Source organism: Cupressus sempervirens, chromosome 9 (genome assembly GCF_028749045.1).
Source record: "Cupressus sempervirens isolate cs-2001-9-10 chromosome 9, ASM2874904v1, whole genome shotgun sequence".
Taxonomy (NCBI): Eukaryota; Viridiplantae; Streptophyta; class Pinopsida; order Cupressales; family Cupressaceae; genus Cupressus; species Cupressus sempervirens.
In genome coordinates this window covers 517,414,613-517,442,534 of record NC_143126.1, presented here as the reverse complement: position 1 = coordinate 517,442,534, position 27,922 = coordinate 517,414,613, and positions in this window count along the sequence as shown.

The window sequence follows — 27,922 nt, the reverse complement described above, 5'->3', positions numbered from 1 at the left end:
TAGATTGACGATGGCATAGCACTTATCATCACAACAAGTACTCACCATCACAAAAATTCAATGTTTACTTGATGAGAATGTGAGTCAGATTGATGATGGTAGAATATTTATGTTAATGAGAATGTATTTATAGTAATGAGAGCATATGTGAAAACACATAATGTTAAGTAACTAACATGAATCTGCAACAATGTCACAATCGGCTATCACAGAATGACTATTTTTAATCCGATAGACTTTTTTATTGTGGCACACAATGGCTGAAAATTGTCTAACATCTGAAAAATGTTAGATATTGGTCGGAAATATACTAATTTGAACTTTTTCACTCCCTCAAAAAAAAAAAAAAAAAATCATTAAATCCACTTCACACGACACATTAACTAATTTTTAAATCGGTTATAAAGTTACGGAAATCAATAGCTGTAAAGTTGTGGAAATCAATAGCTAGTTTTGATTGTTATGTTGTAACTGTTATTCAAATCCCCTCTCCAAGTCTGTAAGGAGCATTTGCATTTTGTAATGTGCCAATTCTCTTTGTCTTCACAAGCTTGGGGAGTTCATTTATCAGAGGAGTTCTTTTCTCTTCGTCTGCGAGCTCTGCAGGGCCATTTTTTTCTCTCAAAAGTTTTCTAAGGGAAGATCATGTATGTGAATTATCAGAATCGTCAGAAGAGGAAACATGGGGAGAAGCTGTACAATTTCAACCTGGACCTGCATACTCATCTCTTGCACAGTGAAACTTAGCAAATGTTCTTCGCGTCTACCAGTGGTAAGTCCAAATTTTTCCTACTGTTCTAGCATTGAAACTGTGTTTCTTTTGGTCTTTTCTTAATAAGCAGCATGGAAATCTGTGTATACACTTTTTTGAATATGGAAGAGACACTTTGTTTTCCCTTTCATCTAACAGTCATGGTACTTCAGTAATCTTTTGCCTGTGAATGGTGCTGATCTAAGAGAAGGCTAGGATATTGTGTATTTGTTGGTTCTTTTGTTCCTGACAACGTTGCTGAAGCTTGACCTATCTGCAGATTTGAAATAAAAACCCCCTGATATGATAAAAACATGACCCAAATATGGTTTAAAATATAATGGCCTGATGGTTTTTATAAACTTTTGCATTCTTATATTGTTGTATTTTGTAGAGGGTTTCATTTTTTTTCTCCATTTCCTTCATTCTACAGAATTGTAGATTTACATACACATATGGGCATTTTTCCTTTGCTTTTTTTGAAATTAGGAACAAACTGGGCATTTAGCATTTATTTTCTCTATATCTATTGCTGTTGTAAGCTTCCTTTTGCGCAAAGATGAGGGCTTCGGCGAGCTTCCTTGCTTTGAAAAAGAAATCCCTAAGGCTGTGGCTTGTTTGTTCAACGAATTGCTCAGTACCTCCATGTTTGCTATGACGGAAAATAAGAAATTTTTAGTTTTCAAAACACTCAGCCTATGACCTCCTTCCTTGGTGAACAGTTCAAGGCCGCAGCCTTTGTATGTGCACCTCAAGGGTTTTCTTTTTGTTAAAACTCGTATTCAAACACAAGAAGATTTCTGGAAAAAAAAAAATTATGTAATATGTGTTCTAGAAAAAAGAAATTATGTAATGTGTGCTCTGTTTTTTTATGAAAGATTTACTCATGTTTTATGGCCTATACCTGGAGGTCGAGGGTTTGTATTAGGATGTACCGTGACTTCTGTAGCCTTTCCATTCGAGCTTTGAAGTTTTTATACACATTGTGAAGAAAGCTATGGAAACATACTAGTTGTGAGTTCCAACCTTAGGGCTTCAATTGCGAGTTAAACCTTAGGGCTTTCATTTATCTGTGTGCTATACAGATCTGAGCATGAGGGTCTGACATTTTCTGAGAATTTATTTAATCTATAGCAATGTTTTTAACTATAACCCCATGATAAACATGGGTCTCTTTACATATTTTTTCTTTGCTAACTTTCTTTGTAATGCTATCTTTCTTATGGCTAAAATGTTGTCTCTTTGTAGTGATGGCACTGTAATGGCTAAAATGCTACAATATTCCATATTGCTCATTAGTGAGCTTCTTTTGGATGTTCTGTTTACATCTTGGAATGTCCCCTGATATTCTTCATCTGTAGTTGTAGTGCCCCAAAAAATATCTTTCTTTCTCATATAACTTGTAGTTCTATTACTAACCTCTATTATTAAGCACTTGCATCTTAAGGTGCAATGTGTACGTCAATAGATACACACCGATAGATACTTTTTTTTTTGGCGTAACCGAATGTTGTGTTGATTGTATCAAAATCTATCAAGAATCCATTCTAAATATGAGACATTAATTTTTCAAAAACTATATAATATAATGTATTGAATATTCAATAAACATGCTAAAGTAAACTTATTAATAAAAGAATTAAACTATGTTTACAAGTGTGGAGACAACTTACGTTCGAAAACAATATGCCAAAGTGATCAATTTGACCACATGTCAAAACAATATATATGTAATGACTACCCCTGCAAAACCAATGCCACATCACCAATCTCCATAAAATGTGGAATGTCAAAGAGAGTCAAGGTAATTGAAATACTAACCAGTCAACATAAATATTTAATTAATATTAAATATAAAAGAATACATATACCAGATACCAGATACTATAGAATTCCTCGCCTTTTTCATGCCCAGTTGTTGCAATTTGGCCTTGCATCGCCCATTAGATTCAATCAATCAATTCATTTACACTTGTTGGAGGTCATTTCAACAAGCCTTGGATTGTGCAAGTGGGTGATTTGAGTTCTTTGAATAGAAGCATCTTGATCTTGTTGATGATCTACTTGTTATGGCTGAGATGGATGAATGGAATTTAAGCATAGTTCCTAAAGCTCTCGAGGGCTTGTAGCAATCTAGGAAAACTCAAGATTCATAACAAGTAGTAGTCCAATCCAATCCAAAATTTCCAGTACAAAATTTGTAGAGCTCAAGGTTTGGTTGTGGCGGCTCTTGTGTTTTAGCTCTAATTCATACTCTCAACAAGCCCTCTCATGGTGTTGGCTCTTATGGTTTTGCAAGTCAGAGCAACAAAAGCAAAATCAATAACAGTTGATGTTGTAGTTAAACAAAAAAGAATAGATTGGTTGGTTACTTGTTGCATTTTGATCATATGTTATTTATGATGCAAAATTGATGTTTCAATATTGGTCAACATTCCTTGGGCATTTATTCTTTTGACATGTGGTGAAATTGATCACTTTGGCATATTGTTTTCAAATGTAAGTTGTCTCCACACTTGTAAGCCCAATTTAATTACTTTATTAATAAATTTACTTTAGCGTGTTTATCCAATACATTATATTATATAGTTTTTGAAAAAATTATGCCTCATATTTAGAATAGATTCTTGATAGATTTCCATACAATCAACACAACATTCAATTATAACAAAAAAAGTATCTCCCTTCTTGTCACATTTAAGAAAGTGTATAGGATATGCTACTATCGGCGCACACATTGCACCTTAGGATGCAAGCGCTAGTTAAAAATAAATTAACCCAAAATTTAACTGATGCCATCTTTAACCAACATGTCTTAATTTGAGGCTGAAATCATCAATATAACATATTGGAAATGGTAAGTGTCTTTAAACTTTTCATCCATTTTCTTTCTTCTTAACTAATTCTTTAGATATTTAGATATTGTGGTTGTAGCATTTACAATTTATGGTGACTTAAAATGATTTAAAAACTTAATTCAATTGAATGCAACACAAAAAAAAATTGGATTTATGAGTTGGACTACAAAATTTAGACAAATCAGCATCACTCATTCCACATGGAATAAACATAAAACACAAAACTTTTACCTAAGATAAACAAAATAAGATTTCATTTTTCAAGCTTTCAACATCAATTTATCAAGACTTGACCCTATTTAAGAAGACACTCTCTACAACTGAAGATAATACAATTTATCAAAACTCAACCCTTCAATTGTAAGAAGACACTTTGTAATTGAAGACAATACCTTGCAGAATAAAGTAAACAATGAACTCCACAGTTATCTCCAATGGTGTTATCTGTTGTAGTGAGCCAAAAGTGAAAATTTGAAGAAGTTCAATTAACAGGGAATCATTTCCAATGTAAATAATGTTCATTTGTTCGTTTGTAGTGTACTTCATGCACATTCTAGACTCGTATTTATCACTTGTTATCAGAATTTCTAGAGTTTAAAATCCAGTGATTTGATAGCAGATGCATGACAATTTGGCAAAATAAATTTAAACAGAAAAGAAAACTATTACTAATCTGATTCAAATAGTCATAAGACGAACTAAGAAAGACACTCAAGCTTATGTAGTTCAGAAAAATTCATTTGTGATGATGTTAATGCTCTCATTAAACGTCTTCCTCTTGAGTAGACATTTTATGTTTACAAACTCAATAATTTATGAATCCATGCCAATTCGCCTTTAGAATAAACCAAAACCAAGACAAAATCAATTAAGGCAAGCGTAGGATTTACACAAAAGCACTTTAATAGAGTTAAACCTAAAAGCACACATAAAGACCTATAGAAATATCAAAAATTTTGAAATTCTATAATTTCGTGTAATCCAATTGACATAAGTTCAATCTCTTTTCGTATTCTAAATTAGAGTCTCCCCAAATTGAAATTTGGTAGTTTGTGAACCATGCCAATTTGAACAGAAAAGTTAAAAAGAAAACAACACAACCCTGATTCAGGCAAGCTTATAATGAAAAAGATTAAAAAAAATCAACAAAACGAAACCCTACCTTTGAAGGGTTTGATAGCCATATTTTTTCTGGGCTGTGGTGGGGTAGCCTTCTTCTGCAACAAATTGGCAGTCATGGTGGGTGCAGGCTGTTCTGTGCTGGCTACCCTTAAACATCACACACTAAGGAAGAAATTAAGCTTACAAAAATAAGTCTAAAGAAAATGATAACGATTCAGGGAAGCTTATCTTGAAAAAGAGAAAAAATTCCACAAAATGAAATCCTACCTTTCAAAGGTTTAAAATAAATCAACTTTAACTATTTAAGGTAGCTACAAATCTTGATAAATCTTGATAATGTCTTGTATCCAGGTTGAATGTTTTAACCCAATTTCTTTTAATGACCGCGTATATTATTGCAAATCGATCTAAATATAAACTGGTTGTCAATCATTGTTGCTCGTTTATTACGTCTACAGAGAGGATAATATCTTGGGTTTGCGGAGGCGTCACGGTCGTCGCTTTTTTAATGATGATCCTATGCCTTTGTGCTCGCGAGGGTGGTGAAGCTGATAGACAACAAACCAGCGTTATATGAACTGATGTAGAAATCAGAAGCTAATAAACGACATATATTCTTAAAACAATAAAACTCAATGTCTTATCAAAACAAGCAATGTGCTATCATTCACGAGTTTCTCCACAAAATAGATTTGTTCTTATTAAGTGGTGGTCGTTGGTGAGATCCTCCGCCGAAGCATAATGTCGAACACCATTTTTATCGAAAAAGTACTTAAGTTTTTTCATTGCCGGACTATAACCAATGCTGTTGCTGTTAATGTTATTCTTATGTAAGACATTAATGCATTGTAATAAAGTTGAAGAAACCCAAATAGAAAAATAAAAAGTGTAAAATGTTAATTTAACTTATTTTAACAAAGTTGAAGAAATCTAAACAGAAAAATTAAAATTGTAAAATGTCAATTCTTATATTTGATATAAATAAGTATTAAAAATTTTAGAAATATTAAAATTGATTCAAAAATAGTTACTAGGTCTACAATAATATAATTATTGCATTAGTTGTAGAAAAGTAAATGCAGCAAATACAATAATGGTCTCCAAGAAATCCCCAACAGGCCAGATTTCCTGAGAATGTCCTATATCTTCATCTTAAAAAACGCTACTTTACAAAACTAGAAGCTGTTCCCATGGCTATATGCAAGCCCATTACATGAAGTCCAAAACAAACTATAACCTAAGATGAAAGCATATGTAACAAGTATGGACCAAATAGCTGATATCATCATCCATTAGACAAAGAGTATCCTCAGAAGGCAAAGCGTGTCTGTGGACAAAAGTAACATGAGCCATCTCACTACCACTGGAGCAGAATGCAGAAATCCTCATTGCAGTGCCACACTGGGACATGGTTATCACCATGTTGAAACAGGAAATTGCAATTTAATTTTATCCCGTGAACTAGAGACGTACAGATCCTTGTTCAAAAGAAGACTAAGATAGATCCCATCAGATATAAATTCCTCCCATAGAATAACAACAATCATAAATAGATCTGAAATGAAATATCATTGATGTTAAGAGAGGTCACCTCTTCAGTCATGACATTTGTCATCTGAAACGATTGGAAGCACCTTTGTAACAACTTCCCTCCAATCCCACAACCTCTTTTTGTCCACCGATTGCGATATTGTTGACCATAATAAAACATGATGACAGGCCCATTCTGGGCAATGGGCCCAACTCCTACTTCTTTAACAGAGCACCGTTTTAAACATGAAGCAAACATTGTGGACAATTTATGCTGCTCAAAAACAGAGATTTTTTTGCCTGAAACTATTAAAACCAGATACTAATTGTTGTATTGAAATGATTATAATCACAGTGTAAAAAAGAATCATACAATATGATCTCAAGACTAAAACAGCTCAAACAGATAGAATTTATAATAAGACACGTTTAGATTTACTTCACAATCCACTTAAAAGAAATAAGGGACGACTGCAAGATTGAAACAACCGATAATAATGTAGTGGAAACTGAATCTAAGAGCAAGCATGAATACTTTGTAATCAGATATCAATTCCTGCATTCAAATATTTATAATCATTATGTAAAAACTTTAACAAGAATATGAGCCCATGCCTGAAATAATTCAAACAGATTGAACTCTTTATAAGGCATGTTCAGACTTCGACTGAAACGGGCAATAGCAAAGCAAGCGAAGCATGACATATATTAGATAGAAACAAACATCAACATATATAAATCCCATCAGATATATATTCCTCTATCAGAGAAAACTAATAAAAACCCTACCGATATTCTTGTGACCTAATAAAACAAAAAACTACTAAAACCCTACAAATGTCTCGTGATATGAGGAAAAGGAAAAACTACCAAAAACCCTAACAGTGTCCTTTGATCTCAAAGATGTAAAGACAAGTCGAGATCTTCTTCTTCTTCACTCACAACAGTTGTCGCACAAGATGATTGAATGCTCATTTGACCATCTTTCCTGCAGGGAGGCATAAAACAGTGGCAACTTCCTTCCAACCCAACAACCCCCTTTTGTCCACCATTACCAAACATAATAACCGGCCTATTATGGGCAATGGCCTGCAATATAATGGGAGGCCCATTGTGGGCAATGAGCTGAAATACTGGTTCTTTAATCTCAACTCTATTTCTACCAAACACACCCGGGGTTTGAAAAAAGCCCAATTGGTGTGAACACTGTTGGGGTATTATGTAAGGAGAGCGTGATATTGATGAGTATTGAAGATCTTTGATTGATGAGGGGCCAAATGAAATTGGTGGACGAGGTGCCAACCTGAAATGTCCCTTGCTAATCGAACTAATATTATACTAGGGAATTTGTTAAATGTTTTGGTTAAATAAGCAAATCTGTGTCATTTGGGTTAAAGTCTAATTCCGTGACACATATAAAAAACTTATAATCATGACAAATGCATGTAATAAGCAATCTGTAATATTTCCTTTATTCATCAATATATATGATACTGGCGTTACATTAGCATAATATATATAAGGGAACGTTTGGAACCTGAATAGATGTGGATCGCCAACGGTTCTTCAGAGCCCTTATTTGCTGCAGAATCTCATGACAGTCGATTTCTTTCATAGAAGACAGACCAAACTGTATCGAACCCTTGGAAATATGCAACCCGTGAATAAAGTCGTCACCAATTCCATAAAATATATCCGCCAGAATTAATCGCAGACTCAGTGAAAGAAACCCGAGGATGGTTGTCGTTTTATTAAGTAAATCGCCCAACCTCTGAAGTGATGAATTGCCCTAGTTCAGACCCGAAATCCGTTTCCAAATCTCTTCACGGAAATTGGCGCCTGCGAGTTTATTGTTTCCCGAATTTTTGACCTAGCGATATTTCTTTTTTTGGTGCCGAATTAATCACAAGGAAGGTCGCCGGAAGTCAGCTGGCCCCGCACTTATTTGCTTGAAGGAAAACGCTGCCTGTAATACTTTCGTTATTGACTGAAATTCCTCCCTTTCGTCTTGAGATGTAAATCAGACTCTAGTCTGATCCCAACCGATATTCTTGCTTCCACTGCAAATTTCTGCAATCCTACACTAACTTGAATGCCGGCGATTTATTCCTCTCAGTTAATTGATAATGCAGAAAATCCTTCACTTTTTTTAATTGATAATGCAGAAAATCCTTCACTTGGCCTTAGGCCACAGATTTCAACCCTAATGAGATGACTGTAATGTCACATCTAGTTTGCAATAATTCGGGTGATATCTCACACCCTCAAAATTGCTTATCGATAGGAGTTTTTGTTCCTAAAGATAATTCAAGAATTTGCAGACCAAATGACTACAAATTGCTCCAACTGAAGAAGAAGTAGAATCCACAAAACCGCTTGTTCAAATGGGTGCCTCTTGTCACTGGAAGCTTCTAGAACAACTTATTATAATAACTTATTATAATGTATTTTATTATTAATTAACTTTATAAAATTAAATAAATAACTTTATAAAGTTAAAGTACAGTCTCAATTCGATATTAAGACAAGTAGGCCCCACTTACTGGATAATAACTTTCTGAGAGCAAGAATGTAATCATCTGTCAACAGAATGACCCTCTTTCCAAAATCATTTGCCTACGAGAGTCAATGATAGGCAAATCCCCGGTAAAAGTTTGTCACTAGAAAGGGGACATGACAGTCCGCCCTTCCTAAAATTGCTTGTCCTCAAGCAATCTCAAAGCTGGATGCTGCAAAACTGTTTCATTTTCCCAAGTGGCATCTTCAACTGGTAGATCTTTCCATTTAACCAAATATTCTCTGATTACCCTTCTGCGGAGCTGTTTTTCCCTACTTTCCAAAATGAATTCCGGCACTAAGATCAATTTTCCTTCATCATCCAAAGGAGGTAATACTGTAGAAGGTACCACATTCTATCCTAGTGCCTTTTTGAGGCGCGACACATGGAACACATTATACACTTTACTATCTGCTGGAAGCTCAAGCTCATAAGCCAATTCCCCTATTCGTCTGGTGATCTTGAAAGGCCCATAATATCTAGGCTTGAGCTTTTCTGACCCACTTCTTTTAAGAGTAGATTGCCGAAAGGGCTGAAGCATGAGGTAAACCATGTCACCAACCTCAAAACTTCTCTCAGTTCTCTTCTAATCTGCATATTGCTTATATTGATTCTGTGCCCGAGCGATATTATCTTGAAGAGTGCTAATAATGTCTTTACTTTCTTGAATCAAATTCCTGGTACATGGAACCCAGACATCCCCCATCAGCAAGTCAGTAAAGCTCAATGCATCATACCCATATAATGCTCGGAAAGGTGTCATCTGAATTGACTTGTGAAAAGTGTATTGTAACAATATTCACACAAATAAATCCATCTTACCCATGCCTTCTGCTGATCAGCCACGTAATTTCTCAAGTAGCCTTCCACCCACTTGTTTACTATCTCCGTCTGTCCATCAATCTGCGGGTGATAACTAGTACTAGGTGTGAGCTCAGTGCCACATAATCGAAACACCTCCTTCCAGAAATGACTCAAGAATCTGCTATCCCTGTCACTGACAATACTATAGGGTATCCCATGTAACCTGAGAACCTCTCTGAAGAATACCTTAGCTAGTTGTACTACTGTATAAGTCGTGGTGATGGGAAAGAAGTGAGCATATTTCGTTAGTCTATCCACCACCACATAAATGCAATCGCGTCCCTGAGCCTTGGGCAACCCTGTAATGAAATCCATGGATATGCATTCCCACTTTTGTCTAGGGATGGGAAGTGGCTATAGGAGTCCTGCTGAGAAGGTGTGCTCCTATTTTGTTGACAAACAGGACACTCATGAACATACTACAATACATCCTTCTTGAGTCCTTTCCATGTAAACTATTCTTGCACCTATCTATATGTTTTAAAGTACCAGGGATGACCAGCTATGGGTGAATCATGAAGAGCCCGCATAATAGACCGTTTCACCTTCGATCCTGGGACTAAAAAGATCCTGTTCTTGTAAATGATCAAGTCATCCATAAGTGAATACCTGGTGTCAACAATTGTCCCATCAACTATCCCAGATGCCCAAGAGTCTCTAACATACTCTGCAACAATCAAATGCTTCTAATCCTCAGAGATCGCAATCATCGCACTAAGATGTGGCCTGCGTGACAAGGCATCTACTACAACATTCTGAGTGCCCTTAACGTATGATATATCAAAGTCGTATGCATGTAGCTTACTCACCCATTTCTGTTGTCTATCATTAAGATCTCTCTGCCTAAGGAAATGTCTCAAACTGTTGTGGTCAGTTTTTATACAAAACTTACCTCCTATTAGATACTGCCTGAATTTAGCTAATGCGTGCATGATAGCTAACATCTCCTTGTCGTAAATGCTGAATGTTCTCTCTGGTCCACAGAGTTTCCTACTCTCATATGCAATAGGGTGTTTGTCCTACATCAAAACAGCCCCAATACCATCTCCTGAGGCATCACACTGAAGTTCAAATGGCTTCGAGAAATTGGGCAATGCTAGTACCGGGCATGAAGTCATGATCTCCTTAAATCTGTCAAAACAAGCCTGTGCCCTTGCTATCCAAACAAAAGCTCCCTTCTTAAGCAAATCTGTCATAGGAGCCGCATGTCACGAATATCCGCAAACAAATCTGTGATAGAAACCACATAAACCAAGGAATCCTCTCAGCTGGGTCAGGTTCTCAGGAATAGGCCACTCCACAATAGCACGAATCTTATCAGGATCCATTCGTACTCCTTCTTTGCTGATAATATGACCTAAGTATAATAACTCGGTCATACCCAAATCACATTTGGATTCTTTGGCATATAAAGACTCTGCCTACAAGGTCTTCAATACTGTCTCTAAATGCTCCATATGCTCACGCCAAGTCTGACTGTATACCAAGATATCATCAAAGAAAACCAACACAAATTTCTTCAGCTGATGATGGAAGACCTTATTCATGGTGGACTGGAAAGTAGCTAGTGCATTGGTCAACCCGAATGGCATCACTACAAACTCAAAGTGTCCACAATGACATCTGAAGGCAGTCTTCTCTATGCCCTGTTCTCTGACTCTAATCTGGTGGTAACTAGATCTCAGGTCTATCTTACTAAAGTAGCATGCCCCATGTAGTTCATCTATCAACTCATCAATTCATGGAATAGGATATCTATTCTTAATGGTCTTCTTATTCAGCATTCTGTAATCAATGCACATCCGAAGAGAATCATCTTTCTTTTTTACCAAAACTACTAAAGAAGCAAAAGGAGACTTACTAGGTCTAATGTGTCCCATTGCGAGAAGCTCCTTGATGGTTTTTTCTATTTCATCTTTGAGCCTCTTTGGATGCCTGTATGGAGTGATCATAACTAGTTTAGCACCCTCTTCTAATTCAATGATGTGCTCAATCCCTCTATCAGGTGGTGTTCCAGGTGGAATATCGTTGAATACCTTACTATACTTTTCCCTCAATATCTGGATGTCTGGATGATATTCCGTCTTTTTTTGTTCCTCCTTTGTAGGCATGAGAGTACACACGGCTGCCCATTCAATATCGTTATGCCTCACCAATCTTTCCAATCTTCTGAGAGAAATAGTTCGGATATCACTATTCTTGATAGCTCTCAACACATGTTGCTTTCCATCTACCTCAAACTTGATCTCCATGTCCTTGAGACGGAAAGTGACTTTGCCCAATAAACGTAACCATACCATACCCAAAACGATATCCAAGTCACCCATATTGACCACATGGTAATCTGCTTTAAACTCATAATTATTTAGACGTAAAGGCATGTCTTTGACCATTCTATTGCACTTAAGAGTGTATCCATCGGCAACCTATACTCGGAGACCCTCAAATTCCTCTGTCTTGATTCCACGGCGCTCAACCAATCGTGCATCAATGAAGTTGTGTGTGGCACCTATATCAACCAATGTGATCACCTTCTGTCCTGGTAGAACACCATGTAACCTAAAAGATCCCTCCTGCTGAATACTAGACAAACGCCCCTACTGTAAATGTAACTCAATTTCTTCCTTTTGTTCTGAATTTCCTGTTCCTCCTTCAGGTTCTGAACTACTGTGATCATCCTCATTTGCTGCACTATCAGAATCTGACCCTTCGTAATATGCCCACATAACTCTGTTGGCCTTTCCTTTAGGTCTCAGAGGACAATCATGGTCCCTGTCATATGGGCATTTGCAATAGAAGCATGGTTTCTTTCTGCGCAAATCGTTTAATGCTTCTACATCTAAGGGTGTAGTGGATTTTCCTTTGGTTTCAATACTCTTCCCTTTATTCTTATCAAACTTCTTATTGTCTCTGCAAGAAGTAGTACTCTTGGAAGTGAACCTACTAGAAGGTGTTGTTAGCTCCATACTCCGCGCTTTCCTCATGGCCTCCTGAAGTGTTGATGGATCAAATGCCTTAATCCACCCCTTAAGGGGTTCAGACAATCCTTCTATGAATAGGATAACCAACCGTCTCTCAGACACATCCTGTATCATAACTGACAACTTCTAAAATTCACTAATATAAACCTCCAAATTGCCTGACTATCTTAACTGAGCAAGGTCGCAAAAATAAATCTTTGGATCTTTTTTATCAAAACGTTCAACCAATCTGTCCACAAAGTCCTAGTAAGATGTCACCTGGTTATGCTGCAACGTAGCCATCCCGTGTGACCACCAATCATGAGCTGCTCCCTCCAAATGCAAAGTGGCATATCTGATGGCATCTATCTCTGACATAGGCCTCAATGCCAGGAATGTATCCAACTTATGAACCCAAGCCTGTGCTATCATCTGACCACTACCATCGAAAGATGGTAAAGTGAGTTTGCTAACAGCTCGCTGCAACTCACTATCATGACCTCCTCTAGACCTCCTATTCTGATGGCCGCTCCTCATATGTTCTCTCCTTTGGTTCAGATAGCAGTCAAAGTTCAATAGTTCATGCACATGCGGGGGTAATGCTTGTCATTCAGTAGTAGCAGCTCTGAGATCATCCTGAAAGTCATCTGATAATTCATCTTCTCCTATCTCCTGAGCCTCCTCCCTTAGGAAAGTGGGACGAGTAGGCCTATTTGCTATCCATGATCTGCGCCTAGGAGCACCCTGTGAGCCTGCCACACTTCTATTATCATGATCAGGTGTACCTCTACCTTGTTCCTGAGTCTTGAGTTGAACAACTCTCTCCATTATAGTAGTCAAAGCTTGTAGTGACTGAGCTATTTCTTGTTGTCTGGTAGTCATGATTCTGTAAAACTCTCTGGTTTCATCGTCATCAACTCTGGGAAATCTAGGGGGACTCTGTGACTATCTCTCACCCATATCTCTGCCCTTAAATATTGTTCTCCTGCGAATATAATATCTGGAATATGGTTGCATAAAATATTCTACCCAACAGGATGGCAGGAATACTGCTCTGATACCACTGAAATGTCCCTTGCTAATCGAACTAATATTATACTAGGGAATTTTGTTAAATTTTTTGGTTAAATAAGCAAATCTGTGTCATTTGGGTTAAAGTCTAATTTCGTGACACATATAAAAAACTTATAATCATGACAAATGCATGTAATAAGCAATCTGTAATATTTCCTTTATTCATCAATATATATGAAACTGACGTTACATTAGCAGAATATATATAAGGGAACGTTTGGAACCTGAATAGATGTGGATCACCAACGGTTCTTCAGAGCCCTTATTTGCTGCAGAATCTCATGACAGTCGATTTCTTTCATAGAAGACAGACCAAACTGTATCGAACCCTTGGAAATATGCAACCCGTGAATAAAGTCGTCACCAATTCCATAAAATATATCCACCAGAATTAATCACAGACTCAGTGAAAGAAACCCGAGGATGGTTGCCGTTTTATTAAGTAAATCGCCCAACCTCTGAAGACTCGAAATCTGTTTCCAAATCTCTTCACAAAAATTGGTGCCTGCGAGTTTATTTTTTCCCAAATTTTTGACCTAGCGATATTTCTCTTTTTGGTGTCGAATTAATCACAAGGAAGGTCACCAGAAGTCAGCTAGCCCCGCACTTATTTGCTTGAAGGAAAACGCTGCCTGTAATACTTTCGTTATTGACTGAAATTCCTCCCTTTCGTCTTGAGATGTAAATCAGACTCTAGTCTGATCCCAACCGATATTCTTGCTTCCAATGCAAATTTCTGTAATCCTGCACTAACTTGAATGCTGGCGATTTATTCCTCTCAGTTAATTGATAATGCAGAAAATCCTTCACTTGGCCTTAGGCCACAGATTTCAACCCTAATGAGATGACTATAATGTCACCTCCAGTTTGCAATAATTCGGGTGATATCTCACACCCTCAAAATTGCTTATCGATGGGAGTTTTCGTTCCCAAAGATAACTCGAGAATTTGCAAACCAAATGACTACAAATTGCTCCAACTGAAGAAGAAGTAGAATCCACAAAACCGCTTGTCCAAATGGGTGCCTCTTGTCCTCTATTTATTCACTTTTTGAGAAGTTGTTGGAAGCTTCCAGAACAACTTATTATAATAACTTATTATAATGTATTTTATTATTAATTAACTTTATAAAATTAAATAAATAACTTTATAAAGTTAAAGTACAATCTCAATTCGATATTAAGACAAGTAGGCCCCACTTACTGGATAATAACTTTCTGAGAGCAAGAATGTAATCATCTGTCAACAGAATGACCCTCTTTCCAAAATCATTTGCCTACGAGAGTCAATGATAGGCAAATCCCCGATAAAAGTTTGTCACTAGAAAGGAGACATGACACAACCTGCACAATTTTGTACTATGTTGGAGGGCAAAGATAGAGCTCAAAGATCGGTGACGCTAGGTTTGGGTGTGGGCAGGGGCTTTTTCTTATTGTTGTGGGCATTTTGGTGGCCTCCTAAAGCGTGATGTTTACTGAATTCTCTGGAACAATGGCGACAGGAGAATGCACGTTTGCGCAATAACGGTGAAGTTGGCATTGTAGTGCTCTCTTCTCCAATTGCTTTCATGGCTTTGTTTGATGAAGACGAGATTGTTGATAGTAGCTACTGGGCTGAAACACTAGTTCTCTAAGCTAAACCCTATTTCTTCCACCAAAGCCCAATTGGTATGAACATGACTGTTGGGGTATTATGTAAGGAGAGTGTTGCAGATGTGTGGTTGAAATTGGTGGGCGAGGTGCAAATATGCGCAATGGTTGGTGGGCAGAGAAAGATCTGAGATTGGTTGTGGGTTTGGGTTTGGGGCTTCATTTTGGAATGGGCGCCTTCTTCTTGTTCTTGATGATATAGACTTTTTGGCGGCGTCCTAAACCAAAAAGTGAAGTTGGAGTTGGAGCGCTCTCTTCTTCCAATGCTTTTCGAAGTGCAAGTATCAGCTGGATTGACGGTGAAAAATGGGTATCTCGAAATGGGAAGGGTAAAGGAAATGTCTCTGCTTAAATAGATATTCTGGACAAACTTGTAGTCTACGAATGGAGTTAATGACAGCTATTTATGTAGTAAATACTGTATTCAATTTGAGTTTATCAGGAGAGCACGGTGAAAATTTTGAAAGAGAATCTGTATTTCCTTCCGTTCATATTTGACATGTTTTTCAGTATTTTTCATTTGATGCACGCTCTTGCTAAGGACTTGCATTAAGAAAATTGTCCTCTTGTAGATTATAATAATAATCTGTAGAGGATTCAGCATGCTTTTCAATATTTTATTTCAAATTTCAAATACTTTTTCTCACGGTCTAAAAATATTCTAAATAAAAGTGAGCTAATTGAATATAATAATTTGTAGTTTTTAAAATTATTTTCTTCAAAATTACTTTTAGAATTAGAGTGCTCTTTTTTTTCATTTATGTCAAAATTGTATTTGATATGATTGCAAGTATGAATTAGGTTGATGGAGAAAAATTGGCACCTGAAAATTATGCTGAAGATTGAACATAATCTCTGTGTTTAAATAGACATTTAGACAAACTTGTTGAATGAATGACTAATGTTGAATAATAAATATTTTTTGTCAATTGAATTTTTAACGATCTTAAGAATAGGGGTGGCTCCTCTGAAACAAAGTGTATTTCCTATTGTCCATTTTACTTGTTTTCAATCTTTTTCATTTCAATGAATCAAATAAATAATTGATGTTAATAGTTCAAAGTTTTTTGGTTTGTTGTTTAATAGGTATTGTGTTGGTGGTTGTTATCGCACGTGTTCAATTTTCTTAGTACTTCAAAAATATTTGTTTGTTGAACATTATGTTACATTATTCCTAAGAGCTTGGTCCCTCTCCCAATTGGTCTATGGAACTTGTTACTTTGCAATTCCCAACTTGTCCATTAATATAACTAAGATTTTTATGGTACATTGGATGTTTTCTCCCGAAGTATCCAAAAAGACCTCAAAAAATTAAATGACAATGATATTATGCATCAAGTCATTGTTTATTGGTCATCATATAATTTGGCGATTCTAGAATTTTATCCAGTCATAAATAAATAGGTTATATCATATTTTTTAAGCATATATTTTAATCTTTCAAATAAATTAGCATATAATGAAGATAACAATTTTTTCACTGACTAAAATTAATCAATTATATAAATAATGTGTTTGAATAGCTATGAATATTTCTAAATGTTAAATAAATCTTAATATAGTGACTAATTATTATTAACTATAAAGAAAACTTTATTTTTTATTTACATGATCAATATGGTTCCCTCTATATGACCATATTATAATTGGGGATTGTATATGAGTGTTTCCTATGTGCTTATTATGTCGAGTAGTTATTTTGATTAGGAATATAAGTTACATTGGTGTATTTATGGAAAGAGTGTGTATACTAATATGTTGTGGCCTTTAGGTTATATTGTATGAAGATATTTATAGTTTCAAAATTGATATTTCTTGTGTATTCAATGTGTTCAAATTTTGAGCTAATTGCTGTAATTTTATCTTTTTTCATTATCAAGTTTGTAACCACCAAAGAAAATATGACTGATTATAACTTAATAAAAGAGACAAATAAGTTTGATTTCTTTTCCTAATTTAGAATTTCATGGTGCTATTTTTTCCCTACTAAGATTTATTTCAGCCAAACTTTTGAACCTCCTAACCAAAATATATAAATTGGCTACTAAGACCAAAATATATTTATTTCCCTACTAAGACCCTGCAGGGGACCTTTTTGCCAGTGACACTCCTCTCATGGCACTCAGCTTCATCACAGGGCTTCTGGTAGCCGCACAGATCAGTCATTGTTGGACTTTTTCCCTATGAAGATGGATTCCTAATCTTTTCTGTGATGTTTCCTACTTTCTTCTTCTTTTGTTGTGCTTGTTCTTTTTTTGAACATCGTTTGGTGCTCTGTTTGTCTTCTTTTTCCTTGTTGTAAGCTTCCAATCCCATAGACCCACGTTGTGGTCTTTTGTTGGACATTAATAAATTTATCTTACCTTATCTATCTATGTGACTTTCAGTTTCTATTAATATATTTTCTAGGGTTTTAGGAGATCTTTTTAATTTTTGGAGGCCATTGAGGTCCTTGTTATTTATTTATTTATATGAATTTGTGATTGATTAGGTTTGTTTAGCAGAGGGTTTAATGATGGATTTGGTTGTATTGGTGGATGATTTTGTCATGGAATGGGTGGAGGGTATTTTGGAGGATTAGGTGGAGCAATAGCAAAGCAAGCGAAGCATGACATATATTAGATAGCCTAGGTTTCGAACTCCTTGGGTGGATGGAAACATGGACAAATAAAAGTAACATCAACATATATAATTCTCATTAGATACATATTCCTCTATCAGAGAAAACTAATAAAATCCCATCAGATGCATATTCCTCTATCAGAGAAAACTAATAAAAACCCTAACGATGTCTTGTGATCTAATAAAACAAAAAACTACTAAAACCCTACAAATGTCTCATGATGTGAGGAAAAGGAAAAACTACCAAAAACCCTAACAGTGTCTTTTGATCTCAAAGATGTAAAGACAAGTCGAGATCCTCTTCTTCTTCACTCACAACAGTTGTCGCACAAGATGATTGAATGCTCATTTGACCATCTTTCCTACAGGGAGGCATAAAACAGTGGCAACTTCCTTCCAACCCAACAACCCCCTTTTGTCCACCATTACCTAACATAGTAACCGGCCTATTATGGACAATGGCCTGCAATATAATGGGAGGCCCATTGTGGGCAATAGGCTGAAATACTGGTTCTTTAATCTCAAATATATTTCTACCAAACACACCCAGGGTTTGAAAAAAACCCAATTGGTGTGAACAATGTTGGGGTATCATGTAATGAGAGCATGATATTGATGAGTGTTGAAGATCTTTGGTTGATGAGGGGTCAAATGAAATTGGTGGGTGAGGTGCCAATCTGCGCAATGGCCTACAATATAATGGGAGGCCTATTGTGGGCAATGGGCTGAAATACTGGTTCTTTAATCTCAACTCTATTTCTACCAAACACACCCAAGGTTTGAAAAAAGCCCAACTGGTGTGAACATTGTTTGGGTATTATGCAAGGAGAGCACGATATTGATGAGTGTTGAAGATCTTTGGTTGATGAGGGGCCAAATGAAATTGGTGGGCGAGGTGCCAACCTGTGCAATTTTTTACTATGTTGGAGGGCAAAGATAGAACTCAAATCGAGGATGCTAGGTTTGGGTGTGGGTAGGGGATTTTTCTTATTATTGTGGCCATTTTGGTGGCCTCCTAAAGCGTGACGTGTACTAAATTCTCTAGAATAATGGCGATAGGAGAATACACATTTGTGCAATAACGGTGAAGTTGGCATTGTAGTGCTCTCTTCTCCAATTGGTTTCATGGCTTTGTTTGATGAAGACGCCATTGTCAATAGTAGCTACTTGGCTGAAACACTAGTTCTCTAAGCTCAACCCTATTTCTTCCACCAAAGCCCAATTGGTATGAACATGACTGTTGGGGTATTATGTAAGGATTGTGTTGCAGATGTGTGGTTGAAATTGGTGGGCGAGGTGCCAATATGTGAGGTGCTTGAAAGTGGTGGGCGAGGTGCCCATGATACCACCTTTGTAAACATATTTTCTATATTATCATCTATATATATCTTGTCCAGCTTTAACTATCCATCTTGTAAAATAGAACGAATAAAATTGTACCACAACTATCTGTGTTTTGCCTTTAAATACAAAGTAGAATTATTGGCAAGATGAATGAAGTTCTTACTATTTGTAAACAGATAATTATCCCTTTGTGGGTGTTCTAATTCTTCCAAGAAGAATTGAATCCATATCATCTCCTTAGCTACCTCTATAGAAGCAACATACTCTGCCTCTGTAGTGGATAAAGAATTCACCTTCTTTTACTAAGAAACCTATCTCACTACTACACCACCAACAAAAAATACATATCCTAAAGTACTCTACCTATTATCAAGATCCCCTGCCAAACCTAAGCCAATATAGCCTTGTAAATTAGTAGTAGAGCCCCCAAAATGTAAATGTTGACTAGATATTTCTCTCAACTATCTAAGAATCCATTTGACTACATTCTAATGCTCAATCCCAAGATGACTCATATACCTGCTAACAACTCCCACTGCATATGCAATATCTGGCCTAGTACATAACATGGCATACATTAAGATCCTTATAGCTGAAGCATGAGGTACCTTTGATATCTTATCCTCCTCTTCTTGTGTCTTTGGACATGTCTCGTTAGTCAATTTCAAGTGACCAAGCAAAGGTATACTGACAGTTTTGGGATTCTCCATAGAGGAATATTGCAACACCTTCTCAATATAATCAACCTGAGATAATGTCAATTTTTTTCTTCCTATCTTTGCAAATTTTCATACCAAGGATTTTTTTTCTGCCTCCAAATCATTCATAGAAAAATAATGTGTTAATTGTTATTTTAACTCCTTAATGTGAACCATGGTAGACTTATCTACAAGCATATCATCAACATATAAACATAAATTAATGTAGTTTTCATCATCCAACCTCTTAAAATAAACACAATGGTCTGAATGATGAGTATATCCATGCTCATTCATAAAATTGTCAAAATTAAGATATCATTACTAAGGTGCTTAATTCAAGCCATATAAACTTTTCTTTAATCTACACACTAGATTCTCCTTACCTTTCACCTCAAATCCCTATGGTTGTACCATATATATCTCTTCATCTAGATCACCATGAAGAAAGGTGGTTTTAACATCAAGATTCTCCAAATGCAAATCTTCAATAGCTACAATACTTAAAACGATGCAAATAAAAATCATTTTAACAACAAGAGAAAATATATCATCAAAATCAATGCCCTTTTTCTGTTCAAATCCTTTTACAACTAGCTTGGCTTTAAATATTTTCTTACCTCTATCCTTTTCTTTCAACATGTAAACCCATTTATTTTGTAAAGCCCTTTTACCTGCATGAAACATACATAAATCCAAAGTCTTATTTTTTAGCAAGGAGTTAATTTATTCTATCTTTTCTAACTCCTACTGAATCTTTGTATCCACCTATATAGCTTCATCATAACATTCAGGTTCGCCAACATCTATTAATAAAATAGAATACAAAGAGGGAGAAAATCTTTCTGGACATCTACTTAGTCTTGTTGATTGTCTAACATTCAATGGGGTGTGTGGTTTTTTGTTGTAGTTTTTGTGGAGCATGGGTAACTACTAGAACATCATCCTTTTGATTATCATCCAACACTATATAATCATTTTCTTTCTTCTCGTGCAATTGCAACAGATCTTTGTACAACACTTTCTCATTGAATATGACATCCCTACTTATTACAACTTTATGATTTTCAAAATGGCCTATGACCAAATTCATCAATGTCATATCCAACAAATACAAATACAAATTTCTTTGATTTAGCTTCCAGCTTGGTTCTATTTTCATAATGTATATGTGCAAATGCTTCACAACCAAAGTTTTTTATAAAAGAATAAATCACCTTCTTATCAGTCCATGCTTCCTCTAGAATACCACAACCTAAAGGAGTAGAGAGACTTCACTTAATCAAATATATAGTAGTATTTATATCCTCTTCCCACATATTTAAGGGTATCCCAACATGAAAACTCATACTCCTTGCAAGCTCCATTATTGTCTTGTCCATGCATTCGACCACTCTATTTTCTTGTGGAGTCATTGGAACATATTTGTGTCTACAAATACCATTAGTGGAACAATAATCTTCAAATTCATTGCTGAAATACTCATCACCATTATCACATCTGAGATATTTAAATCTTTTACCAATCTTGTTCTCAAGCAAGCATTTTCATATCTTAAAAGTTACAAATACATCATATTTATGTCAAAGAAAATAAACTCATACTTTTCTAGTTGTACCATCAATAAATGTAACATAATAATGAGAGACACCAAGGGAATATACTTGAGTTGGTTCCCATACATCTATATGTACAAGATTTAATTTTCTTTTTCTTTTTCCTTCCCACTCTTCACAAAACTTGCCTTCTTTTGTTTTCCATGCATGCAACTTTCAAAAAAATCCATATTCACACATTTTAGACCTAGTAAAACTTTTTTGAATGAAATAATTTCATACCTTTCTCACTCATGTGCCCAAGTCTATTTTGTCATAGTTTTGTTTTAGAATCTATGACATCTTTTTTTCCTTCCTATTTAACTGTAGCATTTTTTCCTAAACATTCATTTTTCTCAAAAATAATTAATGTAGAAGAAATAGTATGACCTATACAAAGATATAACCTAATTTTATGCCTTTTCCTACTACTAGGGAACCTTTTGAAACCTTCCAATTTTTATCATCAAAAGTAACTATGCAACCCTCCTCATCCAATTGCCCTAATGAAATTAAATTCCTACTTTGCCTTGGAATATTTATTACCTCTTGTAGTAGCCAATGATTCCAACTATGTAACTTAATCTTATTATTTTCCTTTCCAACAATCTGATAGGTTTCATTACCCCCCACATAAGTAAGCCCAAAATCTCTTTGGACATAATCAATAGAATAACCTCTATGGGGAGTAGCATGAAATGAAGCCCCAAAATCTAAAACCCATGAATCATCAACACTTTCTAAGGGAAGAATAAAAGCATCATCTTTGGATTTATTACTTACCACATTTTCTTCCTTGTTCCGTTCTTGTTTGTCTCTTTCATTATTCTTCCAATTCAAACAATCTTTCTTCTTATCCCCTGGTTTTCCATAGTACCAACAATCTTTCAATCATCTTGATGGAGACCTTGTTCCCTTTCATTTTCCTCTTGATTTTCCATGATTTCCATAATTTTTTCCTTTCTTATTTAGTCTACCTCTACTTTGTGCATTCAAAACACTTCCTAATGCAGATCCACCTAAGATTTTCCTACAAGTTTCCACACTCAGAATAACACCAATGACATCATCAAATTTTAGGGTATTAGATTCAAGAAATAGAATTACCCACAGCCATTACCAAGTCATTCCAGCTTTTAGGCAAAGAATACAAAACAAGAGATCCCTATTTATTCATATAAATTAACACTTACAAAAGATAATTAACTAGTAGTTATATTAAACTCATTTAAATGACCTGCAATAGATCTAGCTTCTACCATCTTCATATTAAATAAATGCTTCATGAGAAATACTTTGTTTGAAGTGGAGTGATTTTCATACAACCTTTCTAGGGTTTGCATCAACTCTTATGTCATCTTCATTATTATAATATGAAATGCCACTAATTTTTCCTAGCATAAATGAATACTTCCAAGTGCCTTTCTATCCAAAACATTCCAGTTCTTATCTGTCATAGCGATCAGTTTCTTGGTTTTTCCTTCCAATGGTTATCATAAATTCTACTGATAAGAATAGTCCTTAATTTGAATTTTCCATAACTGAATTTTTTTCCCATTAAACTTCTCAACCTTCATCTTACCCTCATCTATCATCATTCTCACTCAACCGTGACACTTCCCTGTAGAGGGTAACTGAAACAACTAGGCTCTAATAACACTTGTAAGGATTTAAAAATGACCAATATCATAAAATAATAATGCACACATAAGAGAACACAAGACACAAAGATTTAACATGGTTCAACCAATCTCTAGGATACATCCACCAAACCATGAGACCAATATTTTTATTTTCTAGTTACTACAATCTATAATCTGTTACAGCTCAATATCATAGCAAGAAGATATTATTTCATCACATGTAATCAAATCCCCTAACCCTAATCCACTTTATACAAGTATTTTTTTCTACTTTAGGGTTAAAATTAGTTACAACATGTCAACCCAAAAATGCCAAAAAAATAGCCCAAAAATAATTTTTTCCCCCAAACCCCCACTTGGAGACTAGCCTGACCCTAAAAATGCCAAGGAATTATAGAGAGTGTATAGGTTTTTCCTGATAAGGGTCCAAAAACTAACAATCTCCCACTTGGGGACTAATCAAGCTCCACCCTAGACAACAACATTGCATAGAACTTTGTGTGTGTCCTTATCCTTCTTCAATTTCCTTCATCAGATCCTTCTTGAATTTTCTCCATCAGTTATCTTGCAATAGAATTTGACTTTCATAATAGATCATCTCAAACTTTCTAAATTTCTATTTAAAGTAATTCTCAAATTTGAATTTCTAAAACTTGTTCATTTGGTTGTCACTTGGTAAATGTTACATTTACTCAGGAAACATATAACTTGGTAAATATTGTCTTGCTCAAGAAACAATGTGTTCTTCCTTCTTCTTTGCAATCACATGGGCAATACTATAGTCACTCGGTGAATATAATCTCCTTTCATTAACCTTGTGACTCGGTTAATCTTGTGATTCGATATTTCTCAATAATACATGACTGTAAAATAATCAAACCAATATTACATAATTGATGTCCAACTCATTCAATTGTCCATTGAATACCTTACATATCAACTCTGACTTCATCAAACTTTCTTCAAATCCTCTTCATCAATCAAATGATATGGTACTTTCCTAAGTTGGCATAATGTCTAGCCAACTAAGACTTTGTCATCAATGAAAATATAACAATTGATATGACTCTTTTATAGACATTCATAGCATCATCACCTAACACCCACTATTGATTAAAATATTAGTTGGGGCTAACAATTTTCCCCTTTCAAATTGATGGTGACACATAACATAAGATTTTACATTACATAAGATAATAAAATGCATGCATTGTCAGCAATAAAACTTTAAAATTCTAGATCTACAAACTGAGGCTCAGCCTATATCTTCAATAGTAGCAAAACTTCAACTTCTTCAACATTACTCCCCCTTTGATTATGATCTTTGGTTTTAGGTTTAGTCTTCTATCATCTCTACCTCTGTAGCACTCCCCCTTTGGTTTATCTCTCTTCTTATATTGTTTGATTATCTTTTCTCTCTTCATTGACTTCTTTTATTCTCACTATTTCTCCTTCATCTATATACCTCTCCCACTTAGTATCTTCTCCTCCTTTAGTTACATTTCTCCCCCTTTGACAATAATGCCAAAGGTTATTATAAATTTCATCATGAAACTTATAAAATCTTGTAGCTACCTCATGTACCTTGCATGTATAGATTAGATTAGATTCATCATTGTTAACTTCACAACTTCAAAAATGTTCCTAAAGTGTGAACACTTCTGCATCAACTCCAAAAGATGTTTCAATTATCCATAAATTAATGCAGCATGTAGTTTGACTTGGTAAATTTTGGATATGGGTAGGACCCCCGTTTACCTTTGAGATGTTCAAAAGCATCCTTAGGAAATGACTTCATAAATATATCAGCAACTTGTTCCTTAGACTTCACATACTCAAGCCTTGCTTCTCTTGTACTTTCTCCCCCAAGTAATGATACTTGATAGATATTTTCTTTTTCTATGCATGCGCATCAACCAATTTTTAAATAAATATTTATAACACTTGTATCAAAGTAAATAGTGATAGGCTCAGTTGCTTCTTTTTCTATTCCTTCCAATAGTTGTTTGATCCAAACAATATTTGAACAATTGACTACAGTAGCAACATATTCAGCTTTAGTAGTAGCTTGTGAAATACAATTTTGTTTCTTCTTATCCATGTGATCAACCTTTCTCCTAATAAGAACTGATCCTCCACTTGTGCCTTTTCTATCATCAATATTTTTAGTCCAATCAGCATCTATGTAGACTTTAATATTGAACTCATCCTCTTTTTTATACCATAGGCTATAATGTTCAGTTCCTTTAAGATATCTGAATATAATTTTCATAGTATTCATATGACTTTACCTTGGATTAGATAAAAACCTTGAAACCATTCCAACAACTAGGGAAATATCTGATCTACTATTTACAACATAGTATAGCTTTTCAATCATAGATTTATATGGTGTTCGATCAACTTGACCAGTATTTTCTCTTTGATAAATTTCACTCTAGTCACCATAGGTGTACTGACTGATTTAGATTCATCCATCCCAAATGTTTTCAATATTTCCTTCACAAATGTAGATTGAGTAACATAGATGTCTTTAAGTTTTTAACAAACTTGTAATCCAAACATTGACATTTCAAATTCAATACTCATTTGATCAAAAAATGACTTACTCAACATATCATTTCCTCTAATTATTATATCATCAACAAATATTTCAGCAATTAACACCATATCTTGTGCTTCATTCTTCAAATATAGCTTATTGTTTCACATGTTCTATAAAATCCAATCTTAATTAGATAAGAGTGTAACCTTTCATTACATGCTCTTGGGGCTTGTTTCAATCCATACAATGCTTTGTTCAACTTGCAGACCATGTCCTTTCTAGGTTCAACTAATCCTTCTAGTTGTTCAATGTAGACTTTCTCTTCAAGTATTACATTCAGAAATATAGATTTAACATCCATTTGATATACTTTGAATTTCTTGTAGGTTACATAATCCAACATAATCCTTAGTCATTTCAATCTAACGAAAACTGCAAAAAAAATTCCATAGTCAATTCCTTCTTCTTCTGCATAACATTTTTATACTAATCTAGCCTTGTTTCTTACAACTTCTTGATTCTCACTTAACTTGTTTCTAAAAATCCACTTTTTTCCAATCACATTCTTATTAGCAGGTCTTAATTAAAGTGTCCACATATTGTTCTACCCAATTTGATTAATATCCTCATTCATAGCATTAACCCAACATTCATCATTCAATGCACCTAGTTGGTTAACAGTTGGTCTTCCTAGGTTTGGCTTATACCTTGACTCATTATGTGCTCATTGTGGGGGAATAACAAGCTGAAATTAACAGATTGGATTAGTCTATGTGTTATATCACTACCCTCTAAATTCAAAAGTGCAACTCCCTTGAGTGAAAAGTTTTGCAATATGTGTTATATTTAGTAGATCAAAGGATTTAGGGGGTATTCTCTTAATTGGAGAGTACTAGAGGAAATTACCAAGTTACCCAAAGCTTCAAGAAACTTGAAAAGATTGATGGTGATGATAGCCCCTAGCATTCACAACTATAAATTCATGTGAACCACTTTTAACTCTCCTACTCTAACTTCTAATATGCAATTGAATCTAATTTTTATATGTAAGTCTATACTAACAAATAGAAACTATAGTGGAGATATAAATATAATCAATATGACAGTACACAGATTGCCCAAGTTATCAAGCTTTTAGCAACACTCACATCACCTCTCACTTAACACTTTGTATTAACTATATTCCAACTCCTCACATAGAAATAAAGATGTCCAAGAAACTAACTTAGGTAGAATAGTAGAGATGAAATAAAAATGTAAATGATATAAATAATTTGTATTACCTATCGTAAGGGAAATAACAACACATAGTTTATTATCAACTAGTAGATTCATCAACACTCAAATTCTATTCCCATGCACCACATAACTAAACTAATATGAACAACAAAATATTACTGCGAACATAAAGTTTCACTTAGTAGGTACAGCTATAAGGATTTGTCCTTACCAAAATTTGTCAATCTTGTATTCATAGTCATATTTGAAAGTTACTTTTATAGTCCCCTCATAGAGATTTGGCTAGTAACATTTCATCATTGCAATTTAGATCTAGTTTGAATGGTATAGCCCAAAATAGGATTGACTAACAGTCATCCGTTAAAAAACTCATACATGCGAGGAGAATTATCATATATGGCTACAATAAATAGAGACAGAGAGAGAGAGAGAGATGTTAAAATTCATACTAAAGAAGAATCATTATAATAATGAAACATTTATTTTCATGTCAATTCTTCTTCTTGGGTGTTATGGATTTGGCCTTGTGTGCTTTCATGGCATTGAAAACTATCTTAGCTCCTTAACACTCGGTATGTAGATGTTGTCATCGCTGACAACCCAATAATTATTGTCCTCTATCAATTCTTCAATTGTGGAAACCTTAGACTAGAGCTTTTCAAATGCCCTTTTTAGAGAATCCTTAACTATTTTCATCTCCAAGATCTTGGAATCCTGATAGTTGGTCAGATTAGTAGTCTCCTCAATGAACCTAATTAATTTTACCTTCATATGTTGGATATCTACCAATTTCTTATTACAATCCACTTGGAATTTGGTGTGTAGATGTCTCCATATCAGGCTTCCTAACTCATAGCTACCTCAACATCTT